The sequence below is a fragment of the Cryptomeria japonica genome, chromosome 6, assembly GCF_030272615.1.
Source record: "Cryptomeria japonica chromosome 6, Sugi_1.0, whole genome shotgun sequence".
NCBI lineage: Eukaryota > Viridiplantae > Streptophyta > Pinopsida > Cupressales > Cupressaceae > Cryptomeria > Cryptomeria japonica.
Genome location: NC_081410.1, coordinates 541654390 through 541670249, shown reverse-complemented (window position 1 = coordinate 541670249; position 15860 = coordinate 541654390).

The following is a 15860-nucleotide window of genomic DNA, read 5'->3' as shown; positions in this document are numbered from 1 at the left end:
ATCACCGAAGAGGAATCAGAAGCTCAAGAGGCAGCTATAACACTGAGCACTAAATTGCCTAAGGGTAAAGTGTTAAAAAGAAAGAAACAGGACACTTCAAAGGCCCTACCGACTCCTCCAACAAATAGACCTAATACAAGGGCATTTGCAGCATCACCGAGTAAGAAACAAAAGAGTGTTATTGCTTCCAAGGTAACAAAGACATACAAGAAATCTACTCGGAGACTCATTTTGGCAAAAGAGTCTAGTGATACAGAATCTGAAGATGCAAACAAATTCCAGATTGTCAAGAGCAAGAAGGTAAATATACATAGTGTTGAAAAAATTTGTGCCAATCTGAAAGAATATGGCGGATTTGGTTCATTTAGATATGTCAATTATGAAACTAGAAATAATGATGAGAAGAGACAAATTGAAGAAGCTATCATCTGCACACTTCTAAAGTTCCGGTTAGCTCCATTGGAACTAGTAAAGTCACTTCCAAATGAACTTTACTTGCATATTGATAATAGGTGGAAGTATGAAATGGACTCAGAGAAACAAATCAGAGAAAGAAGTCTAGTCCATCCATTTCCAGATATGTCAGTAGCCGAAATAAAGGAACATCTAACAACCTACAATTCAAAATTTCTTGTCAAACAGAGAGCCTTAAAACTGATGAATGGGCTATATATTGACGTAGAAAATGAGACAAAAGCAAAATGGCAGGAAATCTTCAAAATCAAAGATGTCAGTGAACAATCTACAGTTGAAATCATTGATGTCACCGAGCACGATCCTGATGTCACCAAGCAAGGTCTTGATGCTACCGAACAAGACCCTGCTGACACTATTCAAATAGATGAAGATGTCATGGATACAGAGGAACCGAAGCAGGAAATGATAGAAGGCACTACATATGCAAAACTTGTATCTAGTGAATCCGTTTTAGAACAAGTTCAGCCTTTTCCACTAATCAATCAACCTGTCTCTACCAAAGCTCCTCTGGATACAGCACAAGGCACCGAAGGTCACAAGTATACAACAGGAGAAGATACTACTCTAGAACAGACCTCTCAAAGCACCTTCGAGCACTGAAAATGTTGCAGCTGAGACACCCAGTACCGAGACACCAAAAGACACCACAGCGACTACAGGAACCGACCAAAGTGTTGTCTCTACCGAGCAACCTACCGAGGGTCAGCAAGCCTCTCAAGCTATTGTCTTCGTCCAATCAACCAAAGGTAAAAAGAAGAAGGTGAAAAAGCATAGTTTCAAAGTTGATTTATCTAAACCAATAGTGTTGCCCAATGTGGATATATCAAAATTAAAGGGGCAAGCACTCATTGATTTTGGTGAACTATGCAAAGCAAAGGCCGATCAAGAAAAACAGATGGCCATACAAAAGAAGAATAAAGTACTTCAGAAGGTGAAGACACTACTATCATATATGCTACCTACAGCTACAGTGTCAACCGATGCAGCCATCCACATTCAACTGGATGAACTCCTTAATCAAATAGAAACATCCGGAGTTGATGCATCTGAGTATTTGAGCAAGCTAAAAGACAAGGAGCTTACTGCAAATATGATAGAAGAGGTACAGAAAACTCTAGCTATTGGCAAAGTCAAACTTGTCAAATTCATTGTTGAGTTGTCCCCTCAACTCAAGCACATTCTTTATTTATTTCAAAAACTTTGTACATTTTCTATATTCTAAAGACATTAAGAATAAAACTGATGCAATTGAGAAAGAGATCATCGATCTCTCAAATAAGTTGACCCCAGAGCCCAATTCAGTTCAGAATTTTTATACCAAGCTTCAATAGCTCATGGCTCAACAATTAGAACTAATAAATGAAGAACACAAGATCAGGATGGATATAATGACACTCCAGATGTTATTCCTTCCTCATCTTTCATCCGTCCAAGAACAGAGTAACCGAGCCACATGCCTATCTACTACACAAGAGGGAAGCACTCTTGATGGCTTAATATCACTATTGGTTGATATTCAAGCACAAAATTCTTTAATGGAAAGTGTAAAGGATGCACTCTCTGTCGCTCTCACCGACGCCCGAAAAAAGTACAAATCCATTTTTTATCAGTTACCGCCCCTAGATGGAAATTAAAGTTTTTGATGTTTGTCAAAAAGGGGGAGTAATATGATAGTCTTGAGGGAGTGATATAATATATTTGGGGAGTGATACAGTTTTGATATAGTATTGAGAATGATATAGTATTTGGAGTATTGTATACAGGGGGAGTATACCGAGCAGAGTATGCAGAGTATCCAAGGACAGTAAGCAAAGCACACAAGAACATAACCGAGCATGCAAAATCAGAGTTATGTACAGTATAATGATAAGGAGAGTATATCTGAATATACTATTTCATTGACTATTGTATATAATGTCAAGTATAGTCATTTTGCAAAGTATATAGATTTTTTAGTTATGACTTTGAAAGTAGTTTTTGTCAAACATCTCAACTAATGTCAAAAGGGGAGATTGTTACTACTTATCATGTTGTCATTAGTTTTTATATTCAAAGTCATACTATATACTCTATTCGGTTAACACTATCAAATCATGCAGTCGGTATAAACAGAGAAGTCGATATGCACAGTCTAGTTGGTTATAGAAGAAAGTAGTCACAGAACATAGTACACACCAAGTTGTCTACCGAGTATCTTTTTATGTCTACCGAGCAGCAAAGATGACACACTGAGTTGATATACACCGAGTGAAACGTGTTACTAGATTCATTGAACTTGGACATGCATATGAAAACATGTTACAAGATCGAGGCACAACTAACCGTTATAACATTGGAAATTGCACTAAAAGATTGTGTATGATTTTGAGATCAATCTAACCAATGAAATATTTTGTATAGTTATTCATTCGAGGAATCATGTTTGTAAGATCGAAGCAATGAATTGGATCACTGTCTTAAGAGATCTATTTATACAGCATGAGTTAAGAGTTAAAGGTGTGTGCATGAGTGTAAGAAGACTATTATAGAGACATAGAGGTCACTGAGAAGGTTTTCAGAGAATAGTCAAAGAACAAAGTAAACAGAAGGGTTTACCGAGTTACTATATGGGTTACCAAGGTATGATATAAGCAAGGTAATCTATTATGAGCACATAGAATCTGCTATAACATTTCAGATGTAAAGTTGCAGATATTTGTAATGATTTTATTGTAATATTGTGAAGTTGTAAGAGAAACCTTTAACAGGGTAAAAGACTCTAATCAAGTCTATAAATTGTAAAGCCTCTAACCAAGTGCAGCATTTAGATTAAATGTTGTAAAATCCTTTAGCAAGGTAGATCTAATAGATCTTGTTACTCCTAACAAGGTAAGCTATCAGAAATAGCTAATATGTAGCTCTAACCGAGCACTCTTTATTATTGCAATAGTGAAGTTGTGGGTGCCATCCCCACCGCAGTTTTTCTCTCTAACCAAGAGTTTCTGCATAACCAAAATATATGTGTTATGGAGTGAATCATGTATGATTGTTATCTATTTGTTTTAACTTTATTTTATGTTACTACACTATTCTGTTTATGCATAACAGTAAAGTTATTATTCAAGAAAAGTTTTGGAGTGTTGATTCATCCCTCCCCTCTCAATACATTAGCTTTATGTATTGGGCCTAACATCTATTACTATAAGTAGGTTGCAATTGTTCACACTACATGTGGAGTCAAATCAAAGTTTGACTATTTAGCTTAAAATTGGAAACAAGTTCTCAAAATAATTCTCAAAAATTTTACAAGCTCATAAAACATCCAAAACCATTAATCAAGTTATAAAAGTAGCTCCACAATGATCTTCTTGGAATTATTCAAGCTTTTATTGACCACTATGAACAAGTTTTCATTTCTCAAAACTACATTTGAGCTAGGGGTCAAATCTTGTGACACTACCTAAATATGGTTCCCTACTCGGTTTCCAATTCCCCAAAAAATATTATTTGTAATTAATTTCACATATAAGAAGATTAATGGAAAAAAAATTATTAAGGTAAAAATAGGTTTTGAAGGGACCCGAAACCCTTTAACAATAAAGCAAAGAGTAATCCAGACTTAACAAGGCATTAAGCCATAAAGAGACCACAAAAGACCATGCTTCCCCATAAGATATACAATAAGCCTCAAATTAGAGAGGGGGCAAACAAAAAGACAGACCAAAACAATAGAAACCAAAAAATGACAAAGAAAACCAGACAGCAAAAACGTCAACAGTAACAAACCTAGCGAAGAGGCAGCAGAGCACCAACACTAGTCCAGCAGATTCATTGACTGTGCCATCTCCTTTCAATCTCAATCATTGTAATATTTAATAAAATATCCCTATCTAGACGGATTTCCCTATGAATTTTGTAATGTATTTTGGGACATAGTGGGTGGAGATCTTCATAAGGTTTATCTCAAGGCCTTTCATTCTAAATCTGTCATAAGTCTAATTAATAAAGAGAATATCAAAATCATACCTAAACATGGAAAACTTGAAGAAATATATACTTTATGGCCTATCAGTATGTTGAATGTCTTATATAAGATTATTGGTAAATTTTTGGCTCTTAAGATTTAGCCTTTCCTTCCCTAGCTTGTTTTCCCTAAACAACCTAGTTTCATCAAAGCTAGATTCATCTTAGAGAATATATATTTTTTGGAAGGAATATAATTGTCTTTGATTTCTTAGAAATATATAATTGTATATCAAAATTAATTTTATTAAGGCTAATGATTGCATTGAATGTCCTTTTATTCTTGTCATGTTGAAGCACTTGGGCTTATTCCTTGATTTATTCATTTTTTTGTAGACATTGTTTGTCATTACATAAGCCTACATTATTATTAATAGTTTTTAATCCAATAAATTTTAGATTTTTTTCATCCATCGATCAAGGTTTCCCTCATTCTTGACCCCTTCAAGTTCTTGTAGTAGAGTTCTTTGGCTATTTATTGGCTCATGTGCCTTCTCATACCCTAGTTAAGGTGATTGTCATTCCTAATTCTCTCAACTAGTTATAGTAACTTTGTTGATGATTGATTCCTCACACTTATTGAACATAAAGAGAATATAGAGAAATATATTCAATGTCTTGATACATTTTGTTAGATCTCTAGCTCAAATGTCCAATGGTAAAACTTCAATGTTATACGTAATATTTTCCTTCCTAAGCTAGGTTGGCTAGATATGTAGCAATCATAGAAAAGTCTTAGTTTTTTTTGGCATTCAATTTTCTTTTCAAGTGTCTTATATTTCCCTTTGGCAATCTATTTTGGTTAAGGATAACAAGAGCTAACTAATTATTAGATCACCAAACCTCTTTCTTTGGAAGAAAATTCTAGATTTAAATTCTAAGGTTGGCTACCACTTATGTTTACTATTCTTTTTGTTGGGTTCCTTCAAAACCTCTTATTTAAAAATTAAAGAAAAAAAACATAGACTTTCTTTGGGCCTCTAGTGATGGGTACCAATGATTTAAACATGTTGCTTCAAAATCTTGTTGTTTTACCCTTTATGTTGGTGTCTTGGATTTTCTTTCAATCTATTAGCAACGTATTCCCCTTTGGGCCAAATGGACCTCGACACTCTTGTCACCATGAGGAAGTAAATTCAAATTCAATGCATTTGTGTTATTAAAATAATTATGAAAGCATGAAAGTCTATTAATCCTTGTTTTATCTAGGTGGTAAATGATTTCCACAATATCCTATCAGCCAACAACAATATATTTGGTGGTCTCTTATTGTTTCTTGTCAAGACCACCTTCTAGCAAAAGTTTAATGGATTCAAACATTGATTTTTTTTCAACGAGTCATTAGAAATATTCTAGATCTCATTCACAAAGCTATTAAGAATTTTCTTTCTTTGCTAGAAAATAAAAGAAATTTTAGATAATCTAACCAACATTAGGAGACCTTTAAAGGTATTATCAATGTCATTCCTCTTAAGATGATCCCAAAAAATAGGGTTAGGTTATTCAAGCTTTGGTGGAAGGATTGGAAATGGTACCTTGATGCACACTTTTCCTAATTATAATCCCCGCAAAGGATATTTGTTGTTTTCTTCTCAGCTTTCTATAGTTGCTTAGCTAAACCATCATTGATAGCTTAAGTCTTTCATGGAAACTTGGCATCATAGATTCTAAACTATTTTCTTGGCTATTTTTGAGCCTAAGTTGGCTCATTTTGCTTGGAGTATTATTTATCAAGGTCTTTTAGTTGGTGCTCGCTTAATGCATATGGTATTTCCTAATCCCCATTGTTTATTTTATGGATAATAAGATACTATCAAGCATAGGTTTTTGTTTTAAACTATATCTTGGGAACCTTAGAATTGGATTCATTAATCTTTTATGCCTTTTAGACCTACTCATTTTTATTCATGTGTTTTTATTATTAAATTGGTCATGTATTATTTTTTACGTATACCCAAAATTGGCATGCTTTCAAACTAGATATTCTCTTTAATAGTTGGAAAAATAGAAATTTTATTCCTTTTTAGGATGTTCTATTGATATTGATTTATCTTTTTCTATGGAATTTATGATTTTCTCTCATGTAGTTATGTAGATTTAAGTGTAAACTAGAAAACCTGCATTTGACAATACCCATTTACAAAATCTTTTGTATCACAATGGCAAAACTCTTTGTATTATTTCAAGAGTCCCACCTCCTCCCTCTTACCTTCCTCGAGGACATTGGGGAGGTAGCAACCAGCCTACAAAAAGAAACCATGGTTCCCAATCCCATAGCTCTCAATTTCCGATAAATAGAAATATGTCTATGATTGATCCTATCCTCATAGCCATCTTATGCATCTTCTCATGACTGTAGTACTCCAAATTGATTTGACTCTAGCAAGATTCCTTGACTAGAGCTTGTTATTTCTCCAATACATTCTCAACAACCTTTAGATAATACTCAAAGAAAAAGGATGCACTCACTAAGAGTCGTTTGGTAATAATCTTGCCACTCACTAAGAGTCGTTTGGTAATAATCTTGCCACTAATGATATTTAGAAGAAACCTAATGATAAAGACCTCTTTTATTGGAATTACTTTAGCAATCATTAAAAAAAAGCCATATTAGCGTCTCTTCACCGAGCTTGAAAGCAACAAACCCAAACGCCAGTCTTCTATGTATTGAGAAAAGTAATCCTGAGTTGCAATGAAAGAAGAAGAAGATCTTATTGAAAACAAGAGAAAAAGGGAGAGAAGGAAGACAGCTTGGCTGTCATTTGCAATGGCCCCACACTAGAGATTTGATCTTTCTTTCCGGAAAGGCCGCAGAAAATAACATTTTATACCAAAACTTCAGCATGAGTACAAATTGTAATCCAAACCTTTTTCCTTGTTCAACGTTGATGGGAATCTAAAAAGATGAGTATGATTACTCCTTGCCGCCGACACAACCAGCCAGAGGCCAAGTGTACTAAATAATAATAATACTAAATCAGAATTGCACTGAATTCAGTATTCAAACAACTGGATGGCGACATACGGTGATGATGCCGCTATCATGGAAGCACGACCATTAAACTAGAGTTTTATATCCAATTAGGTCTGAGTTTTACTATTCCACAGATTTAGCTAGCAAGCAAGCAATAATTGCATACAGATAAAATAGTACAACCAGCTTAGATTTGTTTATAAATTTTATGAGCACCGACAATGTTGATTCTTTTCCAAGCTTTGCTTAATATATTGGTTGGGAGAATTTCTACATTCCTATTCTAAAACCACCAACTATTCTCACACCACTTCTACCCAATTCTGTGTGAATATGGGATTAGATATGGGGTCACCTAATTCCATCCTTTTAAATAAGAAAGGCAGTTCTTCTATGCAAATTTTAGATTATGTTAACACTGATTTTATATGTCATGGATAATTTGAATATTTTGTTTCACTCAAAGGAAATATAATTTGTTTTAAAAATAGCTTTTATAAAATATATGTCTAATGCTATCTTTTAAAAGGGGGTTGAGACTCATCATTGCTCACTAAAATTGATTGAGACGAAAGATCATTTAAAATTTCATTTGAAGTAATATGAGGATAATAATGTTTCTTTAATGAAGGTTTCCCATTTTTTGTCTTAGCTCTCAAGACTAAGACACTTTGTATCAAAACAAGGAACACAATTAACTTGAATATGTAGAGGAAAGACTCATTTTCAAATAATGGATAATTGTCGCAAAGAGATAAGAAATGATGCCTCTTAATCTTCTTTGGGTTTTGCTAAACTTTTGAAAGTATTTCTTTGAAGTCTCAACAAGACAATTAAAGGGATATACACAATCACAACCTATGACTTAACTAACCACATCCCATGGTAACCATGGACACACTTTCAAAACCTTGTATTACATATATTATGACAAGTTCATGTTATAATAAATGATAAAATTACAAGAATTACCTTATGCATTGCATTCACATGTGTGACTTACAAACCACTCTAACATGACTTTGCAAATATTCACAAATATATATGATCGCTACAAAATTGATATAACTATGAGACTAAATCTTTAAAAAAAGGTAAAACATAAAAAACTACTTCTACAATAGTATGAAGAATGTGTTATAAAAGTTTTAAAAGATTAATGCCTTGACAACATGGGAAATAGAGTCATCAACACAAACATTTTTGTAACATCGAACATTAGAACCAAGTATACATAAGAAGACCATAATTATGTCTCTATGACATTCAAATACATATGTTAGACCATAATGTTGATAGTAAGTTCTTACCAGACCTTAAGTAAAAACTTATAAGACTAATAAGGTATATTTTTTTTACAATAAAAATACTTTTTTAAAATATTTTATTGATATTTAATTATTTAGTAAACTAGTTAATATAAATATTTAATTTACAAAATGATACTAAAGTCCTTAGTGTAACATCCCAAATGGATAATACTTGTCTTTCTTACCTATAATTTTAGGGAAAAAAAAATTTAATATTGAAATTTGTTTGTGGATAATTTAAAATTGCTTTAAACATAATTTGTATGAGGTTTCTTAGAACAAGGGGGGAGGGATTTGTAATGTGTGGAAATAGGTGTTCACTAGTTTAGCTATGTAAGAAAGGAAAGATCCTACTTCCAACTTTCATTACATTAAAGAGGGATGAAATCAATAGATTCAATCTCAAATGTTTGAATTCTAATTGATTTTTGCTTCTCTTTGTTTGAGTTGAAATTGAGCTATAGAAAGATGTAAATTGAATATAAGATCTAGGGCTAATGATGTGAAATTAATAGTAATTGGCATGCATAGGTAGCATCAAATCAAATATGTAAACATAAAGTACAGATTCAAGATTAGGACGCTAAGAGGAACCTGTGTCTAAAATTTTGGCTCGAAACTATCAAACAATGGTGCTTGGTGTGACCTTGTCCTTGGGGTGTCGAACACAAACAACATATGTGATTTAAGCATGAGGATGTTTTTCATTAAAGGAAAAAATAGGTTTTGAAGGGACCTGAAACCCTTTACAATCAGATTTTGAAAGGATTTGGAACCCTCTACAAGAAAGTTGTCTAAACAAAATGAACATGAAGGCACAGACAACCTAGGACAAAAGTCTGCAAAAAGAACAGCATGCAATCAGCCACACAGCTGCAAAGAGGATAGCTTACAGTCGGCCTACAACTAGCCCTCGCACAAGAGTTATCAAGATTTACTTTTAGAGCTACTCTTGTGGGAGCGGAGAGTCATGTCAAAAGGAGGCTTAGAGAACTTTGCTTTCTTGCCCTTAACATAAATTCAGCCCTCTTCAACTTGTGTTGCCATGTTATGCCAGTCCAACCCACCATTATTCTGTGAATGAAAGCCAGTAGCCTCAGTCCCAGAGTAATCAACTGAATTCTGCCCTATCGGCATGGCCATATCAGAAAGGCCACCAAAATTAAGAGTCAAAGTGTCAATGCCATAATTAACTTCCTGAGGCCCATTCATTCTCACATTAGGGGTTTCAACATGAGACTTGAAATCACAGTTACAACTAGAGAGGAGGCCCCAGGAGCCTGTGGTTCCCTAGTAACCACCTCAGAAAAGCTCCTAGGTAGATCAGATTTCTTCTCAATTGTGTAATGCTGATGAGAAGTGTCTTTCCACCAAGTAGTTATCATAGCCTTTTTCTCAAAGCCGCATTGTGCAGTCGCATGACCAGTTTTGAAACACCTTCTACATCGAAAGGGAATCCCTTCATAGTCTAAAGATTGGACTGAAGACCCCTTAGAAGATTTAAGAAAAATCTCAGCAGGCAACCTTTTTGAAACATCCATATAGACCAATATGTGAGCAAAGGTGGAGTGGAAAACATCATAATATTCATCATCCACCATCAAAAAATCTACAAGGGCTTTATCCACTTCCTCTAAAACAGAATCATTCCATAAATGAAGGGGGGGATTAGGTAACCTAACCCAAGTCAGAATCTTGTTAAACGTTTTAGTAGAAGGGTTGAAATCAGAATGCCAAGGTTTAATCATTAAGAAAAATTTGTCCTCACAATGAAAAAAATTATCAGAAAGGATTTTGGTTCTATCCCAAGCATTATCCAAATTAGCAACAAAAGACCCCTTAGCTATAAGGAAGATATGAACTTTACCAGTAATAAGGGGCTCCCATTGATTTGAGATCCACGTGTGCAGCTGAGGGAGGGAGGGCCAAAAATCTCAAAATTGATAGATCACACCATGTAGGGAGAGAATGGAATCATTATAAGCAATTTCCTTTGTCGTATCATCTTTTAAATTAACAAAGATGGCATTAGAAATAGGGATGAACTCTCCAAACTATTGTCTGCCAATCTGAAACCTCTGGGCACCCTGTCCAACAGACACCTCATTCGATAGTATGCCAGAACCCCTTTCTCCCTGTGAAAAGTCATCAGCCCTGGGGTGGGAGGATACGCCCTTCCTTGTACCCCCTATGGAAGATCCATCTATTGCAGAAGGAGCAGAAGCAAACCCATCATGGTTCGATGCGGCAGTAGCAGGGGCGCTCTTGTTCGTTTGGGCGGGAGAATAGTTGGACCTACTATTCAAATTCCCAGACATCTTGTCTTTAGAGAAGGGAGACTTAGCTACTAATGTCAAGGAGATTCAGCATGAGCACGTTGTTCTAATGGTTTTCCTAAATTTTCATCAAAAATTTGTTAAACATAGGTGCTTGGGGCAACCTTGTCCTCCACTTTTTGCCTCTACAAAAGTTGAACCTGTATGTCTCTATCTACTCTTCATGAATCTGCAATTGTGTCTTCAGATCTCGCCACCTACACACACAAAGGAGAAAAATGGTTTTGTGCATAGGTATTTTCCTAGGTCAAACCCTAGGTTTGGAATTAACCCTATAATTGAATTGAAATTGAATTGAAAGTGTTGAAGTAAAGTGATGGATAATATACCTCAAGCTTGTTGAAGTTGATGAGGTTGATGATGTAATTCTCTTTGAATGTGATCATAAGTGTTGATGTAATAACATGACATGACAAAACATAAATGACTCAATCATAAGAACATACTTCCATGAATATTGTTGTGATTTGATGCTCCATGATGTCTAGATCTGAAGAATGATTGAAGGATAACGTGGGATGAAATATCACCTTGGTTCTTGATGGATGTGAGTGGAATATTAATGCTTGTGATATTAGATGATGGATGGATGTGAAAATGAATGAAATAATTCTCTTTAACATGGTTCTCAAGGTATTTCACAAATTAGGCTAACCCTCAATGATCATATTGAGGCATTGTGATCAAGAACCAACTAGTAGGAAGCAAACACTAACATGTTCAAATTTGGGCCTAGTTTTGAGGGACAAGGATGCCTTAGATGCCCTTGTCTAGGACAAGAGCACCCCAAACACCCTTGTCCACACAAAAAAAAAGTGAGCAAGCTAAGGATGAGGTGCACTTAGCTCGAGTAGAGCTTCAGATCACCATGCAAATAGATGACATTATTTTTGTAGTACAAATGCCAGAAATAGGCTTGGATAAGAGCTAAGAGGAAATTTTTTAAGTTTCAAAGCTCTGATACCATGTTGAAATTTGCAACACAAGCCTGAAAGATCAAATGACAAACAAGAACGCCTTCCACAAACAAGAGCTGCACAAATGAATGTTGTATTAGTCAAAAGAAAAGAATTTACAAAATTACAAGTGGAATTACAATTGTATAATGATGTGCTTATAAAGAAAGCATAGAGCTAAATTTCTGAGAACTAAAATATAAGCAAGAGGATCTAAATAAAGCTCAATTCTAGCTAAACTAGATGCATAAAAGCTAAACTAGGTGCACAATTGAAATAAGCACTCCTAAGTGAACTTAAGCAAAAAATCATAACTAGTTTTTAAAAAACAACTAATAGCTAAATATACTCTAGCGAAAACACACTAACGAAATGGCACAAAAAGTGGTGTAAATTGTACAAGGTTACAGTTTACAACGTTGGAAGATTGTCCATAGGTACTTGAACTTTTAAGTATAAAAAAATGTAATGTAGGATTATTCTACTTCTATGATTTTTTTCCACCATAAATTTTTATCTCTATGTAATGTGTTATACAATTATTAAATTTTAATTTTATTATTGTTTATTATTATAAATTAATTTATAAACTTAAAGTATCATGATCTCTTAACAATATACCTAGAAAAATTAAAATCATCCATGGAAAAGCATAGTTCAAAGATCAATTAAAATTAATTAAAATATATATATATATATATATATATATATATATATATATATATATATATAATATTTTAAAGAGGAGTACTCAAATACATGAAGAAATTTTATGATTTTATATGAGAGACTAATGAATCAATACAAATCCATGTTAGTAAATTTAAGATCAAGAATATACACATTATACACACCCACTAAGTTCATCTTGTTAGCTATGGAGGAAATCACACATGAAGAGAAATTTACACTCATTGTGTTCTCTTGACTTATAATAGTGTAATAATTATAAACTAAGTCTAAAACATTGATGCGGGAGCATCCCCAATTCATAGCAATCTTGCATCAACCAAAAAAATATTTCCTTTCTGTTTTGCTTTCTATTTGAAGTTTCAGCATTTCTTTCTGTGCATCCCGGATTTGGCTCACCGGATCCTATGGAGTTGGTTTTTGGCTTGAATACGTGATCATCTTCCTTATTCCCAAACCGTGGACCATTTGGATTATTTTCCAGCAAGTTCTCGCTACCGATTTTCGAGATAGTTTCTAGTTACTGGTTGACAATTTTCTATTACCGGTTGCCTAGACCTATTTGCATTGGTGATATATCGGATCCCTTCCAAAGCTTGCAGAGCCATGAGCATTGATTTCGATGTTCCTTGGCATGTGGCCAACCTTTTTTTGTTATCTACTCTTCATCCTTTGTATTTTTCAGAGGAACTTCCTTGGTGGAGGCCGACCTTGTAGGTTTTGCACGTTAGGTCTTGTTCTTCGGGTTTTGGTCCCTTTTTGGGTCAATCGGATCCCCTTAGATCGTATTATTGTCATATTTGATGAAGACAATAATGAGGAGATTATTGGCATATAAAGATGATGATGAGATGAGAAGATGACCGGTAAAGTTGGTAAAGTTGATGGAGATTGTTGGCTAGATAATGATGATATAATTGTAAGTTGTTTGATGACTTTATTTGTGTTGTCATTGATGGAAACCATGTTTGTTGATTCATCTAAGTCATCTAGGCCTACTGATAAAGCCTAACTGGTAGAGGAATGTGTTAGATAGCAAAACTGCTAAACCGGTTTACAGCAAGGTAAGCAGGAATAGTGCAATGATCAAGATACTGGTATAGACGATTGGTGAAGAGTTAGATGTTGCAGTTTGGAACATATGTTTTTGTGATGTAGAGGGTTTGGGATGTTATATCAATTTCTTGGTATTTTGCTCAAAAAGGGTCTCCACTTGGTATCACCCAATGGACCAATGTCTTTAACCTTCTCAAGGTTTCTAGAGCTTTCCCTAGATCCTTCCCAAGGATCTCTTCACTCAGGACAACTCACAATTGACAAGGAGTCTCCTTCCCCTAAGGTTCCAACCCTTCAACCAAGGACACCTAACGACCCCAAACCCCAAGCAACGGGATCTTTAATCAAAAGTAGAAACTAACCTATGGGAGTGTTTACACATTTATTATATGGAATTTTCATTGATCTTGACCCCTTACATGGGTGTTTACTAGCCCTTCGTATCTTTTCCCCTTTTGAAACTAGGAAATAGGGCTACAAGCAATTAGCCCTTCAGTTGGACTTTTCTTGATTTGTCTCACAACCTACTTGAACAAACCCCTGAATAAATTTGGTATTCGAATACCCTATTGGGAATTCTACAAGATTCCAAACTTTTGCATATGGGTTTTGAGTATGGATGGTCAAACCCTACTAACCCTATTTAGCCTCTTCTAGTTGGTATTGGGGTTTAAGCTCTCAAAAGCTTCACCAGTCAAAAAGGAATGAAAGGATAACACTTTCCAAGGGTCTTCACTTTTCCATGGGTCCTTCTCATGCTAAGTTTGACCATCCTTCAATCTCTTGTTCAAGGTTTCCACCCTCTTTTCCTATTGCACAGGCTTGCCACACGAGCAATGTCAAGCCTAGGGCTTCATATTAGGAAAGGAAAATGACACTTCCTACCTCCAAAACCACTAGGAATATATAGTATACATGTTAAATCAACATCCTCCTAGGTTTCAGGTTGATCCCATAGAGAGATGTTGATTTGAGTCACTGTTTGCATCCAAACCCTGGTTTTGAGGGTTTAGTCAGGCCAATGGGATAGAAAAATCAGTTTCTTCCAAACCCGAAGGCCTCAAGACCTCATATCAACTCCAAATAGATGGTGAACCTCTGCTACAACTTTCCAAATCTTTAATTCATGCCCACCATTCACAGGGAATTATGGAAGAACAGAAAACTCATGGAAAATGCAGGAAATCACAATAACCGTTTGCTTTGAAGACAAGAAATTCATTCCATATCATCTCTAAAAATAGTAGGCATCATTACTTTGGGCTTATATCATGCCAAGGAACTCCTCCAACTACCTCCAATTCATACAATCAACCAACTAACCGTTGGGATAACCACATTTCAAAATCTTGCAAGAAAGTTGCTTAAGACAATAATGCAACTTTGCAACTTTTGTCAACTTTCTACAATTTGGTCTTGCCTTCACACCAAAGGTCAAAAATGAACCTACCACACAATGTAGACCCCTAAACACCAAAAATACATAGAAAATTTGCATACAAGGCCTTTGACCAATTTGACACACCTTGGAGCCTCGGGGCTTATTACACTGCCTAGATCTAATCAATAGGCCTTCAAACACACACATTGCACATGCTATTCCTAATATAGCCATGAATTAAAATGATGCAGACACATGTCAAAATGAAGTAGACACATTTCCTAGTGCCCTTGCACCATACTCCCCTGGACAAGAAAACTCAAGTCCCTTGAGTTGCCAACCGGTTGATTGTGGTTCCATGCTTGAGGATATCACTTTCACTCATCCAAGTAGCTTCAAACATAGGAAGCCCCTTCCATTTGACCAGATAGTCTTTGTACACACCTTTCCTTGTTTTTTTTATCACCTTGGAATCAATAATGCACTCCAATTCTAATGGCTTGCTAGGCGGTAGATCCTTCATCCACTCTACATCCTCTTCCTCAAGAGATGAATCAGGTGTTGCATCGTCAAAACACATACATTGAAGATGACAGATATTCCCAAGTCTGTTGGAAGTTCAACTTCATATGCATTTTTGCCAAGCTTATGAACCACCCAGAGGGGACCTATCTTCTT